This window comes from Pinus tabuliformis, chromosome 2_2 (genome assembly GCF_031772625.1).
Source record: "Pinus tabuliformis cultivar Carrire ecotype Pingquan chromosome 2_2, CPIR1, whole genome shotgun sequence".
Taxonomy (NCBI): domain Eukaryota; kingdom Viridiplantae; phylum Streptophyta; class Pinopsida; order Pinales; family Pinaceae; genus Pinus; species Pinus tabuliformis.
Genome location: NC_142300.1, coordinates 823,531,299 through 823,555,248, shown reverse-complemented (window position 1 = coordinate 823,555,248; position 23,950 = coordinate 823,531,299). Strand labels below are relative to the sequence as shown.

Sequence of the window (23,950 nt, the reverse complement as noted above, 5' to 3'; positions counted from 1 at the left end):
TACCTCATTGCCCTCACCCCTCCTTCGCACATGCTTTCAACAATGTTTATACTAATGAAGCACATCGAGAATTCCATACAAAGATTGATAAAATTGCACCTAAATGCCCATGCTCCATTTGTCTTGAATCATATCCTGGAATACATATCCGCAATTCGAACCAAATGTATTGTTGTTCTAGATGCATCTCTGAAAAAAAGGGTCATCTCTTCTCATTATCAAACAACATGGACCCTTGTCCTCAGCCAGCTGTCCTTACGCCTCTTTCACAAATAGAAGAAATGCTCATTGCTAGGGTTAACCATATACTGCAGGTAACACATGCATGTGGTGGCCAATATAAATACAGTGGCCACACAATTTGTTTTCCACAAGACATTACAAAAATCGCAAGCATGTTGCCACGATGTGTTGAACACTTGGACATTCTAATTGTCACCCGTCATAGTAACGACCATCATGCTTATGATTGCATTGTCAGTAGACATCACATTCTCGCTGCATTAGAATACAAATTGGCAAATGACCCATATTATAAGAATGCTCGTATTGATAACAATGCACTAGCATCCTTACCAGCAATCCCCACCGATGTCTCCTCCTCCCTTCACCATTCCAATACTACAGAAACAATTGTCCACCTTTCACCTGAACCACCACTTGAGCCCACTGAAGATTCCACAAACCCATCCCTACACCAAACATCATCATTCATACCCATTATTCCTAATACAAATACAGAAATCCAAGAAATCTGCCATTATTTACATTCTTACAACCACCATTCTGATACTACAATTGAATGGCCACCAATTGTCTTATCCCAAATCAATGAATACAATACAGAAGGTCTACTCTCTCTGGCTTTCCCCACCCAATTGAATGGCCACCAATTGTCTTATCCCAAATCAATGAATACAATACAAAAGGTTTACTCTCTCTGGCTTTCCCCACCCTTTTCCCCACAGGAGCTGCAATGCCCAATCAACCAAGAATGAAAGTAGTGTAGTTACATGAATATGCTCTTCATCTCATACATTACTATGATAACAGATTCAGCAAGCACCCACACTTTCGTTATTACATATATAATCTCATGATGCGACATTGCAGTTAAGCAACAACCTCGTTTTTGTGAAAAAGAACATCGCAAATAAATTTCCAACATCTATTCAAGGTCTGAACATTCGATTAGAACAATTTCCAGACGAGCAATTGGCAGAGCAAGTCATGTGATTTGGTTGCTCTTTATGTGGAACAAGATCTTTTTGGCACAAATCTAAAAATGAACTGACGGACATGATATCATAGCTCGGTTGCCCGACGTTCTTCTTCACATTAAGTGCAGTTGATACAAAATGGCCTGATCTTCATGTAGTCATGCCCAGATGTCAACCTTCTGATATTACAAACCAAAAAAATGGAGAAATGATAACATTAGCTCTAACCCAAATATAACATCACTTTATATGCACCATAGATTCACAGCATTTCATGAAGTTATCTTAGAGAAACACTTGCAACAGGCTACTGGTACAGGTACACATTCTACCGCATTTCTTTTGTAACTCTCTAAACATAATACCTCATCTACTACAAAATTATCTTACAAAAATGCATACTTGACATGTATGAAGGGAAACATAGAGGATTTGCACACATCGATGGTTTCCTTTGGATAGAAAATGCACCTGATATGGAAAGCCTCAACTGGGAAGACACAGAAGCAGTCGATATTACTAGGCAGTTCTTCGACAAATATATTTCAGCTTGGAACCCTCGTATTCCTTTGATTACAAACCAACCAATCCTTTCAATGATTATGAACAACTCATCAATTGTGTTGAACGTCACACAAAATGCACCGAAAGCACATGCCTAAGAAAAAAAGGATCTTCATTCGAATGTCGCTATAAAGCACCATGGGAATTACATCCAAAATCATCCTTATTCATTGACTCCAATGGCAAAAAAACATACACCCCTGCTCGCAACGATGATCGACTCAATACCCATAACCCTACCATCCTATCTATTTGGCATGCAAATGTTGACTGCCAACCAGTACTCTCCATACATGTTGTACAAAAATATATCGCAAAATATGCATCCAAAGCATAAAAAAAAATCTGAAAGCTTCCACCACATGCTATGTAGAATTGTCCTCACTTCACCCATTGCTGACCCAGCAACATCTGCATTTCGAAAATTCCTTGCAGAAACCCTTGTTGATCGTGACATTGGAGCACAAGAAACCTGCCATATGTTGCAAAAATTACCATTAACATTGTGTAGTCAATCATTCTTTTCTCTAAACGTAAGCCAAAAAAATTATATGTGCCTTCCACAAACTAAAACCACCTCCTCTACATCCCCACACATCATAGATACATATATCCAACGCCCTTCTACCCTAGAATCCACATCACTTATAGAAGTAGCAAGATCCTGGTCATATGATCCTCATTGCAAAACAAACAAATGGAAACTTAGACCTACAAAAGCAATTATTCGGGTCATACCACGCTACTCCTCCATACCATCCACAACCGAACCTTACTATGTTGACTTTTGCAGAGTTGAACTTACGCTATACAAACCCTTTCGCCATATCGTACAAGATATAGGAGATTCGGCTGCAGAATTCATCACAAGTTGGAAAACATTTTGTCTATTCTACAAACCTTGGCGTCAACACCGCACACTATCTAATATTGAATCTGTCGCAAATGATAACTCAACTATTCATGAAGCGAATCCTCTAGACACCATGGAAATAAATGAATGGGAATTACTCTCCCAATTATACCCTACAAATGAGCTCCTCATAAATGACCTTGACATGCTTGGCCTTCGTGGCTTTGATGACAACCATAACTAGAATCATACCACTATCCCATTAGATCTACAAAATAATTCCATACAATTCATTGAGAATAGTTGCTCCATCGAACACATTATTCAAACACATCAACATATCTTGACGACATTTACTACATTATCTCCAATGCAAAGAAAAGCTCTAAATATTATTTCTAATCATTTTGCTAAGAATGATAGTTTAGCTACTCTCAGAATGATAATACAGGGCACTGCTGGTATAGGAAAATCCCTCCTAATCAGTTGCATCAAAGATATTCTCATAACCCTTGCAAGCCCATAACCTTCACCGATCATGCTCCTCACCCCTATAAGCGTTGTTGCCTTCCACATACAAGCATCGACAATCCATTCCGCTCTCCACTTTCCTATAAAGGATCTTACACCCTTAGAAGGCAATGCTCTTATGAAATTCCAAGAAGAACTCAAGCATATAAGGTACATACTAATCGATGAAATGAGCTTCATTGGACCAAAGCTTCTCAGCGATATTGATGAACGTCTTCGAGAGGCATTTCCACTGCAAAGAAACACTCCTTTCGGTGACTGTTCCATTATATTGGTTGGTGATCTCAGTCAGTTACCACCTGTCAAATACATACCTCTATATGCAGGCATGAGCCACGAAAGTGCACTGTGGAACACCTTCAACATAGTGATCACATTAGATACAATATTTCATCAACAAGGTGACAACATCGCCCAGGTTACTTTCAGGAACATCCTCCAGAACATTAGAAATGCTAATCCAACAATTGACAACTACAACATACTCATGTTGCGCACAGATTCCTTTTTATCAGAAGATGAAATACATTCCTTCCATGATTCCATGCATCTATTTCCAACAAATGCTCAAACAACGGTCCATAATAAGCAAATGATAAAATCTCTAAATAGTCCGGTCGCAAGATCCATTGCTGAAGATGACAACACATATTCCAACATTTCCTCTAAACACGAGCAACTTGAGCGAATAGTGTTACTATGCAATGGCCAAAAAGTAATGTTAACTTCCAATCTTTGGGTTTCAGTCGGACTTGTTAATGGTTCCCTCGGAGAAATTGTAACCATATTTTACAAAGAATCAACTGCACCTCCACAACTTACAACATTTTTTGTCGTAGCTTTTCCCAAATACATTGGGCCTCCTTGGGATGAAAGAAATCCCACTCACTTGCGTGTTCGAGCAATAAAAAAAAATGGACGTACGCAAATTCCACTAAAGATGGCTTGGGCATTAACCATACATAAATCTCAAGGTATGACACTGCCAAAAGCAACAATTGACATTGGGAAAACTGAATGCCAAGGTCTCACATTCATAGCAATTTCAAGAGTACCTTCTCTACAAGATCTCTGGATCTGCTCTACATTCAGTTTTGGTCATAGAAAACACGCAGAAGAAATTCTTCGTTCAATGCCACCTCCAGACAATACAAGGACAACAAATATATTGCTCGTAGAAAACACGCAGAAGAAATTCTTCGTTCAATGCCACCTCCAGACAATCTGCTCCAATCCATATGTTAACATCACCAAAAGGTTTGTTTTATTTATTAAGCTCAATCTATTTCATAGCATATCTTTCATATCTTTCAACAACAATCAAATTTAATCATTATTAATCATGTTTGCAAATATTACAATTTCATAATATTTTCTATACATTTGATTCTAACATTTTCTTTCTTTTGCAATAGGACATATGGACTCAGAAATAGCACAACTATATAACAATAAATTTACATTTTCCAAAATATTAATATTACTTCTACGACACATTGACAAAATAAAATTTCAACTATAAAATGACAACCATTAGGTTGTCAATATTGAACGAAAAGATATTCACATAAACAACTACTTCATTGATAATGGATAACCTCTGCATGACATTAACTATAACTCATTATCATCCACCATTGCTTTCAAGAATTTCCATTCAAATGTTGCTATTCTTCCAAACACCACTGTTACTTACAAAATATCCATATTCAAAAACACACATAACTAATACTTTCAATCGTAACTCAAATTGATCCACCCCTTGCTTTCAACAATGTCCATTCACAAGTCACTATTCTTCCACACACTAATTTTATTTACAATAAAACCTAACAATTTCAATTGAAACTCATTATCATCCACCCTTGCTTTCAACAATGCCTATTCACATGTAGCTATTCTTCCACACTATATGCCTTACAGCATTTCCTTTGCAACATTAAGTACAAATACTAATACACTTTTATTAAAATATACTAGTATATTATGTGTTACCTACATTAACATCGTCTAATGAATATATTCATGCTGTTATAACCCATATAGATCGTCCAATAAGTGTTTTTTATTAGGTTATTTTCCATATGATGCAGTACTTATTACAGGTAGGTCGCCATGAGAGTGAGGTAGATAAACAACAATATCTAAATATCTAAGCGACCAGGCTGTCATCATCCCGGAAGCTTAATGATCGATCCACCCATATAACAGCGACTGGGCTCCGAACCGTATAGACGCCAGACGACCAAGTGATTGAACCATAACCTCAAGAGGCAGAGGACTTCTCAACACCAAAGCTTACAGTATACAGATGTCTTTGATTCTTCTTCGTGAAAACCAACGTTTTGGGCTTCACAGTCACCTTCACTCCCAACGGCTCCACAACTTGTACAGAGTAAGTTGAATTATGAGGCCCCACATTGGTGACCTTTCTTGTGAAAGTGGCAGACGCTTTGCGAGAGGAATAAAACAGCACCGAAAAGGAAGGATAATTGAGGTCGCCCGGCTTTGGAATTTGTTTTGGACAGGAATCCCGTGTCTTTGTCAGCACACCAATCTCGGAAGACGAATAGTTCAAGCTGCAAAGATAGTTAACGTAATCTTCAGTGCCGATATCGTAGACAAGCCCCGGTTCTCGTGCTTTCTCAGGATTTACGTGGCCCGCACCCATGTCCAAAGGAGTGGCGGGAGAGCCTGGTAACGAAGCGTCCGCTATAGGTTCCCCTTGTTATTGGTAACATAAGCCGTGGTAATGAGGGCAGACTTGAGAGCAGCCGGGCTCCAATCTGGATGCGCGGCTTTGAGCAGAGCAGCCAATCCACTGACATGGGGACAGGACATGGAAGTGCCAGAGTCGAGATTGAATTTTGTTCTTCGTTTATCAGAGGGCAGCCGTGAGGGGTTCATGTTGAGGGGCCAAGCTGCTACAATGTTGAGCCCCGGGGCGATTACATCGGGCTTCAGAATGTCTGGGCTTACGGAATTCGGACCACGGGACGTAAAGGAGCTCAGAATTGGCGCCTCTTCTCTGTGGTAAGTGGTGCCACAGAAAACAATTGTTCCCACTGGGCTAAGGCTTGTGTTTTAATTCAAGTAATCTCTGATTGCTTTGGCGGCCTTGTTACCGACATACGTAGCGGGCAAAACGTGCGCGTCGGCTATGAGTTCTTCTCCGCCTCCGTCGGGAGTGAGTAGTATCATGCCAATTCCTCCGGCCATGGCCACCACTTGTCCCTTTTCGGTTCTCTCTGTGATTCCTTGTTCGGAGACCACGATTTTCCGTCGGACCATCTCGGGTTCCAGAGAGCCATCCAAACAGAAATCTCCGTACACGAGCGCCAAATTGGGGTTTGGTTCCGAGAGGCTTTCCTGTGTAGAGAGATGCGCCACGGTAGGCGCGACCGTTTCCCAAGACGACAATCGCGGGAAAACTTCGGTCCACGGAACTTGCCCCCACCGTCATTATCCACGGCGCCTCGTTGGACAACGATGATGAAATAGGCCCATTATTCCCCGCAGAGCAAGAAACGAAAACCCCCTTGGCCATCGCACCGAATGCCCCTACCGCTATGCCGTCTGCATAAAACGGAGTGCCGTGCGAGCCTCCAAGGGATATAGATAAGACGTCCACTCCATCCGACACCGCTGTGTCCATTGCCGCCATGATGTCGGAGTCGGAGCAAGCTTGAGACCAGCAGACCTTATACACCGCCACTCGTGCTCCGGGTGCCACACCCGTGGCCGTGCCCTTGGCATAACCCAGAACGTCGGCGCCCGGTATAACGTTGCCTGCCGCTGTGGATGCAGTGTGGGTCCCATGCCCAGCCGAGTCCCGCGGGGATTTATATTCCACCGTTTCATTTATAGGACCCTTGTGGGACTCGTACCCTTTGTAGAAGAAGCGCGCGCCGATGAGTTTCTTGTTGCAGTTGGAAGCGTTGAATGCTTTACCAGCCTCGCAATGCCCCTTCCACTTGGACGGCACCCGCGACTGGTTTTTATGATCCGCAAAGCTGGGGTGCTCAGGCCACACTCCGCTGTCGAGAACGCCTATTATTACATTCGTAGCATAGCCCGTGGACTCAGACCAAAGGCCTTGCCCTCTTTTCAAGCCCAGGTAATGGGGCGTATACGTTGTGTGGAGCTTCAGAAGTTTGTCTGGATAAACGCCCATGCAGCTGTCCATGGCTTTAATTGCGGCCACCTGCTTTTCGCTCAATTTAGCCGCGAATCCAGTGAGAACAGTATTGTATGTGTACAGTATACTCGATTCTGCCAATTCTTCGTCATTTATCACTCCGGCTTTCACAACTGCGTCACGAATGAAAGATGCATACCAGGTTGCGGGATTTATAGAATCGGCGATTCGAACCTTCGTCGGGTTCATGTGAACTATGAATGCCTGGTGTCGTCCGGCCGTTTCTTTGGGATAAATTGCACTAACGTTTCTCGCTGTTGCAACAATGAAGGCTACGAAGACCAGGATCCTTCCCGTGTCCTTCATTATTTTTTACGCGTTCTTGAATATCCGTGATCAAATCTGGCAAGAAAGTATTTTATTAGTTTCTAACGAAGATATGCATACCATGAACTGTGGAAAGTTATCATGCCGCAAATTTCAACCACAGTTAACAATTTCGTTTTCGAATTTGGATTCGAATTCAAAATTCTTTAAAATTTAATGTGAAAAAAATCCCAGGTCATCTTATATATTTAAAAAATAAATAAAAATAAAATGATGAATTCTTCAACATTGATATAGGTATTTTTTTTAAATAGTTAAAAAATAATGAAAAATATAACGTATTGAGCTGAGAGTTCATTTTACAGTTTAAGTGGTGGTGGTGGTTGAGTGGTGGTGGTGGTTGTTGTTGTTGTTTTTTTTTTAATTTGGTTAAAGCCATGAGTAAGTATGTATTTCTTTAATTTTGTTAAAGTTATGAATAAGTATGTTTTTGGAAAATTGACACTTGTCTAAATAGAAAAAAAATATCAATTATATTAAAATATATATATATACTATGCATATTTAATTAATTATCGATATAACTTAATATAATTTAAGGTAAAATTCATATAACTTAATATAATTTCATGTAAAATAATTATAAGTAAAAAAATATGTAAACAAGACGTATATTTTAACAGTTTATTTAAATAATTTATTTAAAATTTGCAGTTAAATAAATTTGATCCTTCTCAATTTATGTTATATCCATTCTTTCACTCTCAACTTATGTTAAATCCATTCTTGAGATAAATTTTATGTTATATCCATTCTTTCACTCTCAACTTATGTTAAATCCATTCTTGAGATAAATTTAAGCTGATTAATATTATAAAATGAGAAAATGTCAAAAGAAAATTAATAATATTAATAACAAAAATTCATAACTAGAATTTAATAAATTCAAAATCAAAATTAAAAAAATAAATTCCCCATTATATTATATAACAAAAAGAATTATTATTTTAAATAATATTAAGGCGATCTACTAATATTAAAACCATCTATCTAGTTATTAGATTTAAATGTATTTAACAATAATAAGATTGCAATGGACAAATTAACCATTTTTATAATGATCCATAGAAAATGAAACTAGCTAATAAAATCTTACACCATAGTTCACTGTAAACATACACATTGTACTGGTTCCAAAATTTTGCTTAGAAATTGAAAATGGCTAATCATAGTAAATTTCTTTCTTGACAACTATTGATAAACACTCAGAATATTGATAAACCACTGAAACGTCATGTCTCGCCTGAATAGTACCTTTTGAAGGGTTGTAGTGACCGGAGCGGAGAAATAAGTGGAGATGGTACTCGGCTCCACGGAAAGAGAAAGAGGTGCGTGGGCAGGCATGAAGAGTGGAGGGCAGTGATGAATCTTTATACACAGATGGTAAGTCGTGATTGTTATGGTAAACAAATCATTTATTGAAACGTGACGATAAAACGATATTAAACAAATCATTTATTGTTACTTCATGGGTCCGAGATATTAAACAAATTTGTGGCTTCAAACAGAGATTTTCTGGTTCTTGATTTCACATACACTTACTCTTTTGAAACAACAAACTTAGAAAGTAAAGGAAAGGAATTATTAAGGGACCCAAAGAAACAACTCCATGAAAGACCTCTACGCAACCACTTCATCATCCTTTCATGATTGGAAGGCAAGGATGACGTGCATGGGAAAACACTAGAGAAAGTTTATCGAATTTTGTCATGGAAATTACTGTTTCATGATTCTCTCATGGTAGGTGTGCATGGCAGTAGGGTCACCTAGAAGTGAAAATATTTTGGGTTAGGGGCACCACTTGTACAAGCAATTCATCATACCTACTTTTCATTGTGCATTGTGAGTTCGTGGAAATGGCCTTGGTTGCGTCTGAGCAATCCAACTCTTTTGGGAGGAAAACTAGAGGCCGCAAACTAGTGGCCAACATCATAAACGATGCGGCCACAACATACCATGAAGGGACAAGAGAAGAAATTAAGCAATTAATTGGGGAGTGGGACGCTGATTTGAACCGACAGGACGGCTTGATGGACATTGAGGTGGAGGATTGGTGGGGTATGGTGCCGGATCTTAGGCACGCCCGTTGTTGCGTTACCCAGTTTAAATAGACATTGTACTTGTACTAGTCCATGAAAAGTATCCTAGGAAATTCCCTGGAGCAGATCTTTGTGAATATGGCAACAACGGTGAAGGACTGCCCCAACTACAAGCAAAACTTCCAGAAACTACAGTTTCCGCTACAAAAACAAGATGGACGCCTTCGTCGAATCAAGGATCACCTCCCCTGCCTTCTCTCACACACAATGTTGTCGGTTCCAATGTTAAGGATCTAACTCTAGTAGAGTTTGTGTGTGTGGAGGGAGAGGAGTAGTCTGCTAGATGGTTTCAGTTTTTATTATTATATATGCAGATAGCTTTTAATTTTCAGAATGTTGTTTTTATGTTCATAGGAAAATACAATTTGCGCAAGGCAAAGACATACAAACTAATATAGGTTGGGTAGAAAGACTAATTATTTTTTGCTACTGGATGACTTATCACGCTGTGAGGTGGCCAAGAGACTTGGTTTTCTTTTGGACAAGTTAAGGCCACCTAACTATTCATATGTGGATGCAACTTGTTTATATTTTAATGAAAATGGAAAGAGCTACCAAGCTTATAAAAATAAAATAGAAAAACAAAAAAATCATATTCTAATTATATTTATCATATACTAATTTAATAAATATTTATTATATCAAGTATATTCCTTATTTCATTTTTATAGTTTTTAAATAATATTAATATCAATATTTATTATATAAATTATATTGAGCATATAATTTTTATAATATATATATATATATATATATATATATATATAAACTATTCAAATTCAAATTATTATGAATGAAAATTATGGTTAGGAATTTTATATTTAAAAAATAAATAAATAATTGATTGGTTTAATATTCCATGAATTGAAATTTTGTTGGGTGGAGGAATACCAAGGATTAGATAGCATTTATCAACATCTTTGCATCAAACCCAATCATGTGCCTTCTATCAATCCAACCATTCCGGTCATTATTGATATTTTCATGTCATCTTCTTGATCATTTTTGTTGACATAATGATATTAACTTTTCTAGGAGAGGTGTTTTTAATCTGACAAACTAATCCAAAAAGAAAACTGACCCAAAAAGATTTTTGATATTATATTATTTGATATCTAACTAACCCAAACAGATTTTGATATTATGTAATCTGATATCTTACTAGCTCAAAAGAATTTTGATATTATGTAATATGGTATCTGACATTTTCTAAATACAGTTTCCCAACAATTATTAAAAATCATAATTTATTTAAATTATTTTTTTATTGAATATTAATGAAAAAGTATTTAAAAATATGTACTTTACTTTCACATAATTAATTAAGTGTAAAAATATATTATATTATTACCAAAATATTAAATAAAATAGTAAAAGAAAAATATTATAAAATAATATATATATATCTATATATATATATATATATATATATATGAATATGAAAAGATAAGATGGTCATTTCTATTAAAAAAGGAATGGAAATGATATTTCCAATATTGTTCTTGTTTTTCAAAATAATTTTGGTATTTTATTTAGTTTAAAATTTGAATCCATGTTGCCCATGGAGTATAGAATAGAGAGTTGATGGGATGTACTCTTAAGGCACCGTGTGATGTGAAGGTTACCGGTTCAAAAGTCCGTGGAAAAAAATCCAAGCATGTTAAGGATGAGTGGCACATGTTAGATGCGATCTCCTGGTGATTTTGATGATTTAGATGCCCGTGGGTTGATTTTGATGACTTAGATGCCCCTGGGTTGCAATTTCTCAAGCTAGGGGCATCTAAAGAGAAAAAATCTTAAAATAATTCATTACTCGCCTGAATTGTGTTTTATATTTATGTATCCATGAGTTTTGTATTGTTTTGTCTAGACAAAAAGTCCCATCTACTAGATTGGAACATTTGGTATGAAGTTGCTATGGGCACACTCAAGGTCTTCTTTACCTTCATGAGGGTTGTCAAAGATGTATTAGTCATAGAGATATCAAAGCATCCAACTTTTTTCTCACTGAAAATTTTGACCCATAGGTAAACTATGTCTCATAGAGGCCTCCATATTCTATGCGTAAGGACTAACTGTTAACATAATCTTCAAGGTTGGATATGTAATTACTGCTAATTTGATCATGTATCGTTGAAATATTTCATGCATCAAGGCATAGTCTATGAGTGAGGGCTAACTGAAAGCAGAATCTACGGGATTGGATATGTCATTATTGCTAATTTGAGCATGTATCATTAAAATATTTAATGCATTAAGGCATAGTTTAATAGGAACTTATTATAATTATATCTTCTTAGCAAGTTGACCCGTTCCTAAATTCTTAGGACATTTGTTCCTTGAGACCATTTCAAAGTTCTTTGATAAAACCATGATATATATAATACCATAGTCTAAGCGCTATTTAAATGTCGTTATGAAAATCCCAGATAAAAATTATGATACTCAGGAGCTTGTACAAATATCTTTCCATGGTGGGGAAAAGTAGTGTTGAAGGAAAAATTAAGATAATTAAGTTTGGATTTTAGTGCATTTTTAAATGCATGTCCAAGTTTCATGTCATTATGGGAAAAAGTAGTAATTTGGATTGAAAATTTAAGATAATTATGGTTTAATATTACCGCATTTTCAAATTTATGCCCCAAAGCATAAAAATAGTCTTGAAAAATAACACAATATTCAAAAGGAATTGTCAAGGAATGTTATCAAGAAGAAACCATCTTTTCGACAGTAAAGAATAGCCATCGTTTAATCATTCAAATGTGTCAAATTAAGATTTCCGTAGAATGTAAAGCATTCTTCTTGGACCTGCACCTACTAAAATATCGACACACAGATACATCACACTCCAATAAAACATTCAAACCCACTCAAATAATTTTCATGTATTTTTCACAAGGATTAAACACCAGATGAAACCCACATTTGTATCTTTGAGTGTCATTATATTGCCTCAATTGGTGAAGTCGATGTGTCCTTTCCTCTTTGAAACTAAGGCTCCGTCCATGTTTCTATAGGTAATATTGACCTAGATTTCCACTCCATTGCCATAATTATTTACTCTTAAGTGCCTTACACTTTGGAATGGATAGCATACAAAGATCCTACGTTGGTCAAATATTAGATATAGGGTTCAATCTCTTATGATAATTTTCATTTGGTAAAGTTAACAAAAGATTTTACAACGATCACATTTTTAGAATATTTAACCATGAAGTTGATCAGTTGTCCAAGCAAGCTTGTTCTAGGGATCTAGGTTCATTACTCAAAAAAGTTAGCAGGGGTGTAGAAAAGGAATATCTCCCTCCTAGATTGATTGACTTGTAAAGGCATTTCTAGTAGAGGAAAGTCTGTGATGACTGGCGATTTTTCTCATAGGATAACACATCTTACGTATAGATAATGATTTGAAACACCATATATGTTAAATATAGATAATGTTTTGGAATAATTTTTTTTGAGGGCCTCAACTCCCTACTTTTATGGCAGAACTAAAATTCAAAAGAAGACAAATTCCTTTGAAAAATAAAACGTGAAATGCCATTCATGATGAGGAAACTAGTATGCAAGTTCATCCAGGATTGTGAAGTCCAGATTTCTCATTTTTCATACTTGTAGGGTTATCAGATCTCTTGCATGTAAGAGCAGCTAAATATGAAGGTTTCAACAAAAAGACCTGAGAATATTAGCACTGCATGGAGGATTCTTAGATGATGCCAAGGAAAAATGATTTGGAGGATTTGGTTTCCGATCACTCCAACCTGCATTGATCAATTTGATTTGTTGTCCTTTGACCCTAAGGTAGAATGAATACTAAAAGTGATGGCCCTCAAGTCTTGTTAGTGGTTGGTATTCATTTATAATTTTGATGATCCTTTGCTTACATGTTTATAGTTGTTCGAGCATGGGTTTAAAGCTAGATGGTTTAAGACCTATATGAAGATTGAAAAGGAGCTATGATTTATTGTCTATTGATGAAGGTACCCATTTTGTAGTCGTATATGATAATGATCTAAACTTATGTAGGAACGCAAAAAAATACAGTTATACACATAAACACAAACATGTAGCAGAAATAAAACTTAATTTCATTAATATAAAAGAATTGAAATATGCTTACATATATAAATGGAAATAAACGAGCTCGAGTGATAGTAGCTTATCTCTAAGAAGAGATGTAGGGGCTACATGCCTCTGAACTGTGTTACAATGAGGCTCAATGGCCTTTTTATTATTTCACAACAAGGGAAACATTGGCTTGTTGGGGCCTGACCCAGGTTCAGAAGTGATTTAGCCAAACAAATCCTGAAACTACCGGCCCTTTTGGCAATAGTCCGCGGTGCGCGGACTGAGGTCTCACCTGAGGTAGTATGGGAGGGTGCTAGAACCATGTTTCTGCACCCTAGGGATGTCTTGATGAAATCTAGGAAGTTCGCGAACCGAACCTGTGCGCTTGCGCTGCTCCGTGCAACCTTCTGTCCTTCGTAGCTTGTGCAACTGCTTCCGCACAGTTGTGTAAAGAGCGCTAAGAGTTGCTGTCTAGATACTTTATCCTTATTATGCTATTATTATAGATCTTAACTTAATTTTGTGGGCCCAATATTCTCTTTAATCATTCAACATTCATAACAAGTGCGTGCAATCATAAAACTATAAAGAGATGCATAAATATAACCGAAGCATAGACACACAATATTTTAGAATCAACTTATCTTTTATTCATTCTCTGTCCAAGTACAATCCCAACTCCGCCCTGTGCACTCAGATGCAGGGGTCCGCGCACACAGCTGCGGACTCTACTAGGCCTCCACGCACTTAGCTGCGGACTCTACTAGGCCTCCGCGCACTCAGCTGTGGAACCTCTACCTATCACTACGACCCAATACCTTCATATCCACTTCTAGCTTCTAATCATGCCTTCGGAACTCTCTATTACTTGTCAAAAACTAAGACTTCTTTTACACTTAGAGCCTCACTCTATTTATACAATCCCATGGTCCGCAGACCATGGGTAGGCTGACACACTTTACATTAAATTACATTATCTTAGGGCGAACAACCCTAGACTGTTACGCTTCGACCCACATTTCGCAGGGTCTTTACATTACACTTGACCAAAATTCAGGCTTCAAGCCCCAAAAACATGCTATGGGGGGATCCGCTACCCAACAGGCCCCCAACACAATCATCGTGACTCGTCCCGAGTCACTCTGCTGGTGCGGTGATCTTTGCGCGAAGTCCATCCAACTATGCTTGTGCGACGCAGAGGTCCGTAACGCACTATGCTGTCGTCATCTGGATCTGCTCCATTTTTGCTTCTGGATCATCTGCGTCTGACTTGATTCTCTACTTTGATGTCGGTTTCTAGTACCTCTGTTTATAGTCCCGCACCTTTGTCTGGCTTGTCGGGTCACGAAGACTGTGCTTTGGTTGGTTAGTCAGACAACCAGCCCACCCATGTAGGGCTTCAGGCGACTTCCATTTACTCTTCCTGGAAGGGTTCTCCATTAAGTTTGACTAGCTGGACCGTGCCTCTGTCTATGACTTCTTTTACCACATATGGTCCTAACTAATGCATTCTGAATTTCCCAGGAAATTTTCCGAACTTGCTGTCATACAGAAACACTAAATCGTTTACCTTGAATGTGCACAACTTGATATGGTGATCTTGCCAGGCTTTCTCGTGCTGTTTCTGTACCCGCTGATGGAATCCCGCCAGAAACTATTCTTCCTCGAGTTCTTCTAATTGCGCAAGTCTCTCTTCCAAGGCTTCGCGATCCAACATGCCTATAATTGCTGCTATCTGTAAACTGGGGACGATGTATTCCATTGGCATGACTACTTCCATGCCATAGACTAACCTAAAAGGTGTTTGACCCGTCAATTTTTTGCACGTGGTTTTGTATGCCCATAATATGGCAGGTATGCGTAGGTCCCAATCGTTTCGTTGTGCGTTACATACTTTGGTCAGTGCAATCTCCAGAATTTTTTTGAATGCTTCTACTGTCCCATTAGCTTGCGGATGGTACGGTGTACTTTGCTGATGATACACCTGGAATTCCTTGGTGAGTGCACTGATGGTTTCATTTAGGAAGTGTGTTCCACGGTCACTCATTAAAATTTTTGGGCAACCAAACCATGTCAACACGTTGTCGAACAAAAATTTCACAGCTGTAGCAGTCGTGCAGTCCTTAACCGGTTGTGCTTCCGCCCATCAAGTTAGGTATTCTGTCGCGGTGATGATGTAGCGCGCACCCATCTTCCCCTGAGGTTTGATTGGTCCCACAAAGTTGATTGCCCGTTTTTCTAATGGTTGCAACATCATTTGTGGATTGAGTGGCATCTCATCCTTTCGTGATGGTTTCCCAGTCCTTTGACATATGTCACAGGCCCGACAGTGTGCTTTCGAATATTGATGTAGGGTTGGCCACCATAGCCTAGTGTGAAGAATATTTTGTGCCGTCGCGCATCATGCATAGTGTCCTCCTGTAGCCCCCCCATGTGCTTTCACGAGGATCTGTCCTCGTTCAAATTTAGGTACATATCTTCGCAATATCTCATCATTTCCCATTTTGTAGAGGTGCCCCATGATGACGAAAAAGTTTGTCACATGCACCACAAATTCCTTCTTCTGTTGGACTGAATACTCCTTCATTGCAGTCCCTGTGGTTAAAAAATGGATTATATCTTCAAAGTGGTCATCCGTGACGCACACTGCAAAGAGTTGTGCATCAGGCAGTACTTCTTCCAAATTTTTTTGCTCCTCCCGGGTCTCAATTCGTGATAAGTAATCTGGTCCTGCGTTTAGGCATCCCGGCTTTATGATGGCCTCAAAGTCATATTCTTGAAAGAGTGATAGCCATCGGCATATGTTCCCCCCCAACACAGGCTTGTTCACCAGGTATTTCAACGTGGAATTATCGGTGTACATCTTGAAGTGTCCGCCAAGTAAATAGTGTTGGTATTTCTGGAGCACGTATACCATTGCCAATGCTTCGCGCTCAGTATTAGAGTAGTTATTTTCGGCTTTGGACAGCCATCGGATCGCAAACGTGATCGGGTGATCCAAACCTTCCGCGCCTTCCTGTGTAAGTACAACTCCCAACGCAATACACGATGCATCAACATGTACATGAAATTCTACGTCCCATTTTGGGAAGACCAAGATGGGAGAAGATGCAATTTTCTCCTTAAGAACATCCAAACTTTTCCTACAATCATCATTCCAACAATATGTAGTGTCCTTTTTCAATAGCTTTTCCATTGGCGTTTTTATTTGTGCATAGCTCTTGATAAAATTTCTATAGTAACCAGTGTGCCCTAACGTAGCGCATAGTTGTTTAACACTTCGCAACGCTTCCAGATTGAGAACAACAAAAATCTTCGGAGGATCCACCAGCAGGCCTTGTTTGCAGACCACATGGCCGAGCAAGTTTCCAAAGGGGACGAGGAAGGTGTACCTTTTAAGATTCAGCGCAACCTGGTGTCATCGAAAAGTATCCAGCATCAAACGTAAGCTTGCTATATGGTGTTTAACTAACCCAAATATAGTCCAATCGTCTAGATAGACCTCTAAGAACTTGTGGATGTATTCCTTGAATGCGGCCACCACTACACGTGAAAATATTATTGACACATTCTTCAGTCCAAAGGGCATAACAATGTATTGAAAACAACCCCATTCAGTTGCGAAGGTTGTCTAGCTCCTATCTTCCAGCACGATCTTGATCTAATGGTACCCTAAGAAGCCATCCATGAATGAGTAAGCTTCCTGACCACCAACATTCTCTAATACTTCATCTGTAAACGGTGTCAGAAATGGATCATGAACACAGGCGTCGTTAAGCTTCCTGAGGTCCACGCATATTCTAATTTTGCTCTTCTATTTTTTCTCTTGTACTACCATGGGACTCACCTAGTCAGATTCTTGCACTGGCTCAATAATTTCGGCTGCAAGCATTTTGTCTAATTCATCGTGGACCTTTTCTTTATACTTTGGATTCAACCAGTAAGTTCATTGTTTAATTGGCTTCACATCTGGTTTCAAAGTGATCTTCATCATCCCTAAGTCACCAATGATCCCCTTTAAGTCCGTGTTTTTGGTCGGGAACAAATATTGATATTCGTGGAGTAACTCAGTGACCTTATCTACTATAGCATCATCCCAATAGTCCCCAAGCATCGCATACTTTGTCTCTGCATCTATGCCATTGTTTACCTACTTTGTTTTTAGCGGTGCAGTGATGTTTGGATCCTCAATCGATGGTCCTCGAATGTGGCGACACCCTTTAGTTTCTGGAATATTAATATTTTAGGGGTCATCATCATCCTCCTCTACTTGCATGTTATAACATTATAGGGCACTGCTTAACTGGGTTTCCCATGCTAGTTGAACTACTTGTTGTGGTTCCTGTGGTATTTTGAAGATGGTGGCTTTTACGGCTTGCAGTGCGTCGTCAACAGTATCCAAACATCGGTCTTCAAATGTGAATGTTAACAAAAATCCCTCGCACAAGACATCCCATTTTCCCATACCATGTCAGAGTTCTGTCTCAGTATACCAATTCATGGGTATGACATCCAGGGTATGGTAGAATAAGTGTACCCATTCAGGCTGAGGTTCTTCCCCATAGGCCTTGGTCCATTTCGTGAGGTGCATGCGTGGGTCATCTCGTCCATCGTATTTATCTTCTATCCATAGTTGTGGTTTCCCAAATTGCAGGTGCATCATCCTTCTACATCCACCCCAGTTTTCAAAATTTCCTTGATGTGTTCCCCACCAGCATGCAGGTGTCGCACGCAGCGCCCACTTCAACGCATCGAGCCGCTGTTGTTCCAGTACTTCACTTTCAAACTTGCCCAAGAATTCATCTACTGCTGTCAATCCATCATATGTTGGCAGATCTCGGGCCTGGGTTGTTACACAATGCAGTGATCTAGTCATCATGTTGCAATTTAGTGTTATCACTTTGTTCAACTGATTGTGCCAACATTCATCTTCTTCATCTGAATCTGAGGTGTAGGAACTTGCATGCTCCCACAAGATCCTTCCATTTGCAGTCAGATTCACCCAATCCTAATCTCACACAGTTATCTTATAGATACAATCTAGCTCATTGTCACTTCCATCGTCGCGCACAGGTTCGGTGTAACGCGCTCCCTCAGCTATATCTAGCAGAATGACTACACGTAAGGAATTTTTCTCGAATATCATCTTCCGCTTCTTTAGGTTAATGACTCCATTCATATCAGTGGCCTAGTCTATTCCTAGCAACGCGAGATAAGGATTGTTGTCATCGACAATCTCTATCACTTCAAAGTCTGTCTGTGTGCTCGCACCCTCGATATCGACTGTTACCCCTTGCAACCTCCCCATGGGCAAAATCTTATGTTGGTTCACCATTCATAATTGAATATGGGACCACTGCAACGTGGGCCTGCCCATGCGTTCCCATGTTTGCTTCAGTAACACATTCGCGTCTGATCCCAGATCTAGGATGACCTAATCCATTTCATACTCACCAATCTGTGTAGTCAACCTCATCTCCCTTTTAGTGCGCAATGTATGCTTCCCCAATTTCCAGACTACGCATGGTTCTCCTGACCCTGCACACCTAGTGATCAATTCCTGTAGTCCCTTAACTACCTTATTATCGCGTAGCAGCTTCATGCATGTCTCCAGAAATATAATAAGCATAGAAGGATCCATCCTTGGCTCTGGTTGATCCTTACTACCTGAAGTAGAGGCCTCCGCGAAGCTCTTCTTAGCTTCGATGAACGTCTCATTTGTGCGTTCTAGGTCAAATTCAGGTTCCTTTGTAGGAGCCTTGTGAACCCATGTATCTTCCTCGGGCTTCTTCCCCTTATCCTCCCCTGTGGTCGCACTGCTTTTGAGCATCATGTTCACATTTGGGTCTTCTTCGCGTGGTTCAAACCTCATCATTTGGATATTATGAGTCAAAGGAGGATGGAGTACCCCTTTCTCATGCATCTGTGCAATCAACGTAGGAAAATCTACTACTTCATGATCGAATTGAGCATAGTATGAACAGGGTATTCTCGTTGGGTTGGTACAATCGTGGGCATAGTGCCCTGGTCCTCCGCAATTGTAACAAATTAACTGTCTGCGGCCCCTTCCTGGTCCCATTCCTCCTCGTCCTCGACCTTGCCCCTGAAATCCAGCATGTGTCATCCCCACAGTTGGGTCGAGGCCTCATGTTTATGTCTACATTCTATAGGCTGGGGTCCAATCCATCATTAACTCGTAGCTGCGACAAGTACACTTGTCGTGGCCTACTGACCTGTAGAAATTACAAAATAACTGCTGGGGAGTCTATGTATACTTCTGTAACAAATGACAATTATCCATCATGTTCTCCTCCTATCTGACAGATCATGCACCATAATGTGGGTGTCACACTTGGCCCTGCTTGTGCCTCTGGTCTCAACGGCATTGGCCCCCCTCCTGCCAAGAAGTTCATGAATACTGGACAGTGGTCTTTGTCATGGCCCTGGCCTTTGCATTTTACACACCATACTTCCACATTCGCCTCTGGCCGCGGTACCCTATCCTGCTTCAAGCTCTGCATCTCTAGGCAGAGATTCTATAGTTGTGCATGGATTTGTTGAACTCCCAGCCCGGATCTTGTATCGATGTCTCATGCAATCTCATCACCATTTCCAATGCTTCAGCCTGGGTATAAAGTTTCTGTTGGGATAGCTCCATCCTCAGGTGTGGTATCAGAGAGGCCACAAACCATGCACAATGTTGTGCATTTGTGAGTGTCATATTAGCCTCGCAGATCGTACTCTTCAGTCACTGATCCAAATCCCAGGGGTTCTTGCCTGGAAGCATCGCGATCTCTTTAAACCCGATGATTGACTGTGTCTCTGATTTCGGCTAACTAAATTCTCTGTTCAGTGCATTCTAGATCTCTGCTATTCCTGCATTTAGGTGATCATTAGAGTGCTTGATATACCATCTCAACGCGCAATCCTACAGAGCGCTCAACAATGTAGCCTTCTTAATGTTGTCATCTGTGACTCCTTGCGCTTCTCACACTGCTCTTACCATGAACCAGAATTAGTCCAGTTCCTCATTGCCTATTCCTCTGAATATAAGTAGCTTGATTGCGCTCGCCATGTCGAATTGTGAGGTTGGTGGAGGTGGAGTGGGTGGAGATGGAGGTGAAGGAGGTGAAGCGGGTGGTGGCGTGGGTGGAGGTGGTAACTGTAGAATGCGTTGCCTTATCAAACTGATCACACTTCTCATAGAGATTCGAGCGAGCTCTTCCTTGCTCTCTCACGAAGGTGAAATTAAGGGATTGTTTCCTAATTCCTTGCTACCTTTGTAGATCTTTTCGCTCCACATCGTTCCAAACATTAATGTATTTGCATAACCCACTTTTCACATAACAACATATTAATTTAGGTATTCAAGGATTTCATGTACTTACCCCGCGGTCCCTTGATAAAGCGTCGTTCTGCTTCACTGTAGCTCATATTGCAAACTCAGTGATAAATCCCCCTATTATTCGGCCGAGCCAATGGTCCACATCTCGCGTGATCTTATCTTCTGATGCCTCTAGTCTGTGCACTAATTCCAGAGTCCACACTATCAATTGGTCAAGCTTACACCTTCCTTGGCTGTCGGCTAACCTCGCGATCCACTCATACAGTTCAGAAGGAAAGGACGCGAAGAAGATCTCATGGATTTCTGTATACACATAGCGATCCAGCCACCTTTTCTCGGATACCTGCGGAGTTCTATTTTCCTGTGTCGCGAATTCGTGAATCTTCTTGTCTAACCACTCTTCAATTTCCTTCTTTGTTGGGTTCTAGTGGCACGACATTAGACATCCCTTAGGCAAATCCATGTCCTGGCAACGGAACCATTTGTTGGTTTGTTGGGGCCTGACCTAGGTTCAGAAGTGATTTAACCAAACAAATCCTGAAACTACTGGACCTTTCGGCAATAATCCACGGTGCGCAGACTGAAGTCTCACCCGAGGTAGTATGGGAGGGTGTTGGAACCAGGTGTTCGCACCCTAGGGATGTCTTGATGAAATCTAGGAAGTTCGCGAACCGAACCTGCATGCTTGCATTGCTCCGCGTAGCCTTCTATCCCTCGTAGCTTGTGCAACTGCTTTTGTGTAGCTGTGTAAAGAGTGCTAAGAAGTGTTGTCTAGATCCTTTATCTTTACTGTGCTTGTTAGCTTTGCTTCAGTTTGCAACAGTTGATGGATCAAAGTAGGTGTTGAGCAGTGCTGGTTTGGTTCTATAAGGCTGGTAGCAATCTTTCATGCTTTTCTCCTTTATTTTTCCTTTTCTCCTTATAACTCCCACACCTTTGTTTCATCCTTCGTCTTAAATTCCCTTATTCCCCTTTATCCCTGTTTTTTCCTAAAAGCCCGCCTAAATCCCTTTTCAACTTGCCCCCGAGCATATTTTGTTTATAATGTTGTTAGACCCCAATAACCTTTATAAACCCCATTCCTTTGTTTTACACGAAACCCCGCTTAAGCCCTTTTTGAGCTCCCAGGCGTTTTTTGTTTTAATATTATAAAACCCCACTTTAACCTATTTTTCACTTTAACCTTGTCTCTAAAGTCTTAATCCTTTTAACGCCGCACACATATAATTAAATTATATAACTAGGTGGGCCCCTCACCTGTCATATCAACCCAGGAGCACATGCCTTTTACCGTGACCATCCAATCATCCCGCCTATTGATCTGACACCATACGCTTTCCTCGCTTCGCCAACCTGCTCGTCCTTTAGCCCGCGGGGAAGCGGTTTCCCACCGGCCACGTGTTTTAATCTGATTGCATCGCATTGTTATATACGAAAACCACCTTCCCTGTAAAGCGGTGCGGGGAAACCACTTCCCGCCACCGTACCCGACTCCCCGCCCATTAACCGATTGTCAACTCTGTCTCCCGTCAGCTGCTGGATCATTCCTGTCGTGATCCAATGACCATCATTCATCTGTTCACATGCCTCCCGATAGCCTTCGCAAATCAAATCTCCACCGTTAATTCGCTTGATCCAACGGCCCAAACTCTTTCATCTGCATATGTCTTCTGATGGCCTATGCAGCCCGATCTCGGCCGTCTGTCTTAACCATCTAACGACCATCATTCATTCTCGGCTCTGTGACCATTTTCAAGGCGTTTTTCAGTGTTTTTGTCTCGAATCATGCACGCAAAGAAGGGAGTGATAATCCAGCCATGTGCACATTAATTCCTCAGCTACCTGCATTCAAAGACACCACGGTCAAGGACAAGAAGGACAGCTTCAAGCAGATCAAGATATAAATCAGTCATGGAGCATTACATCCCATATGCTCAGAAAGGACATCAAAGTACCAGTAAATGTCATTCTATCCATTAAAACATTCAGATTAGTAACAGAGGACCATATCTAATTGTAAATGTGGTTGGTGGTCAATTAAGACACCTCCACACATAGCCTAGCAGAGCCATTTTTGTAAGAAATCTCTATATATAAAGGATGGCAATGAGGTTGATGAGTGTTGGATGAATGTAATTCTGCTGTAAACTTCAACTTCTGGAGATTGTAACTATTATGAGACTTGCAGCCTCTGGTCTTCATTTCCAACTAATACAAGCTTATATTGTTGTTGATTGCTCACTTTCCACTTCTTCTTCTTGTTCCGGGTTGTGCCTGTTTTGCAGTTATTCATGTGCTATTAATGTTTAGCATTAGAGGGGCTGTCATCCCACCTCTGTGTTAGGATTTAGAATGTATCATTGAATTTGTTTGCAGGTTTTTGTTATTTTAATGCCAGAGAGCTGTCATCTTCTCTATGTATTAGAAAACAAATTTACAGACCTTCAAGTGGTTGCAGCTAGCCATCACAAAGTCCTGTGCATCTGCTGGTGTGATTAGTCTTCTCCATCATCACATTATCTTTTAAACTATGAGTAATTGGTGGTTAAAAGCCTTGTAGTCTGGGGGTGTTCACCCATGTCTGGGGTTAAGCATAGTAGGAGTGGTTATCTGGCTTGAATATGCAGCATTTGTTTCATTCATCCACCAATTTATCCAACTTTTTGTTAAGTTTGTAATGTTCCCGAGCATCTCTGACATACAACCTAGGAGAGTTTCTTGGGGTGATAACATTAATTGGCGCCG

At 40.0% G+C, this 23,950-nt stretch overlaps 1 pseudogene; it reads right to left on the bottom strand.

Annotated features, from left to right (window-relative positions):
* Window positions 1-5,434: 5,434 nt before the first annotated feature.
* Window positions 5,435-22,780, bottom strand: LOC149195513 (subtilisin-like protease SBT1.7; annotated as a pseudogene).
* Between the last annotated feature and the right edge of the window lie 1,170 nt (window positions 22,781-23,950).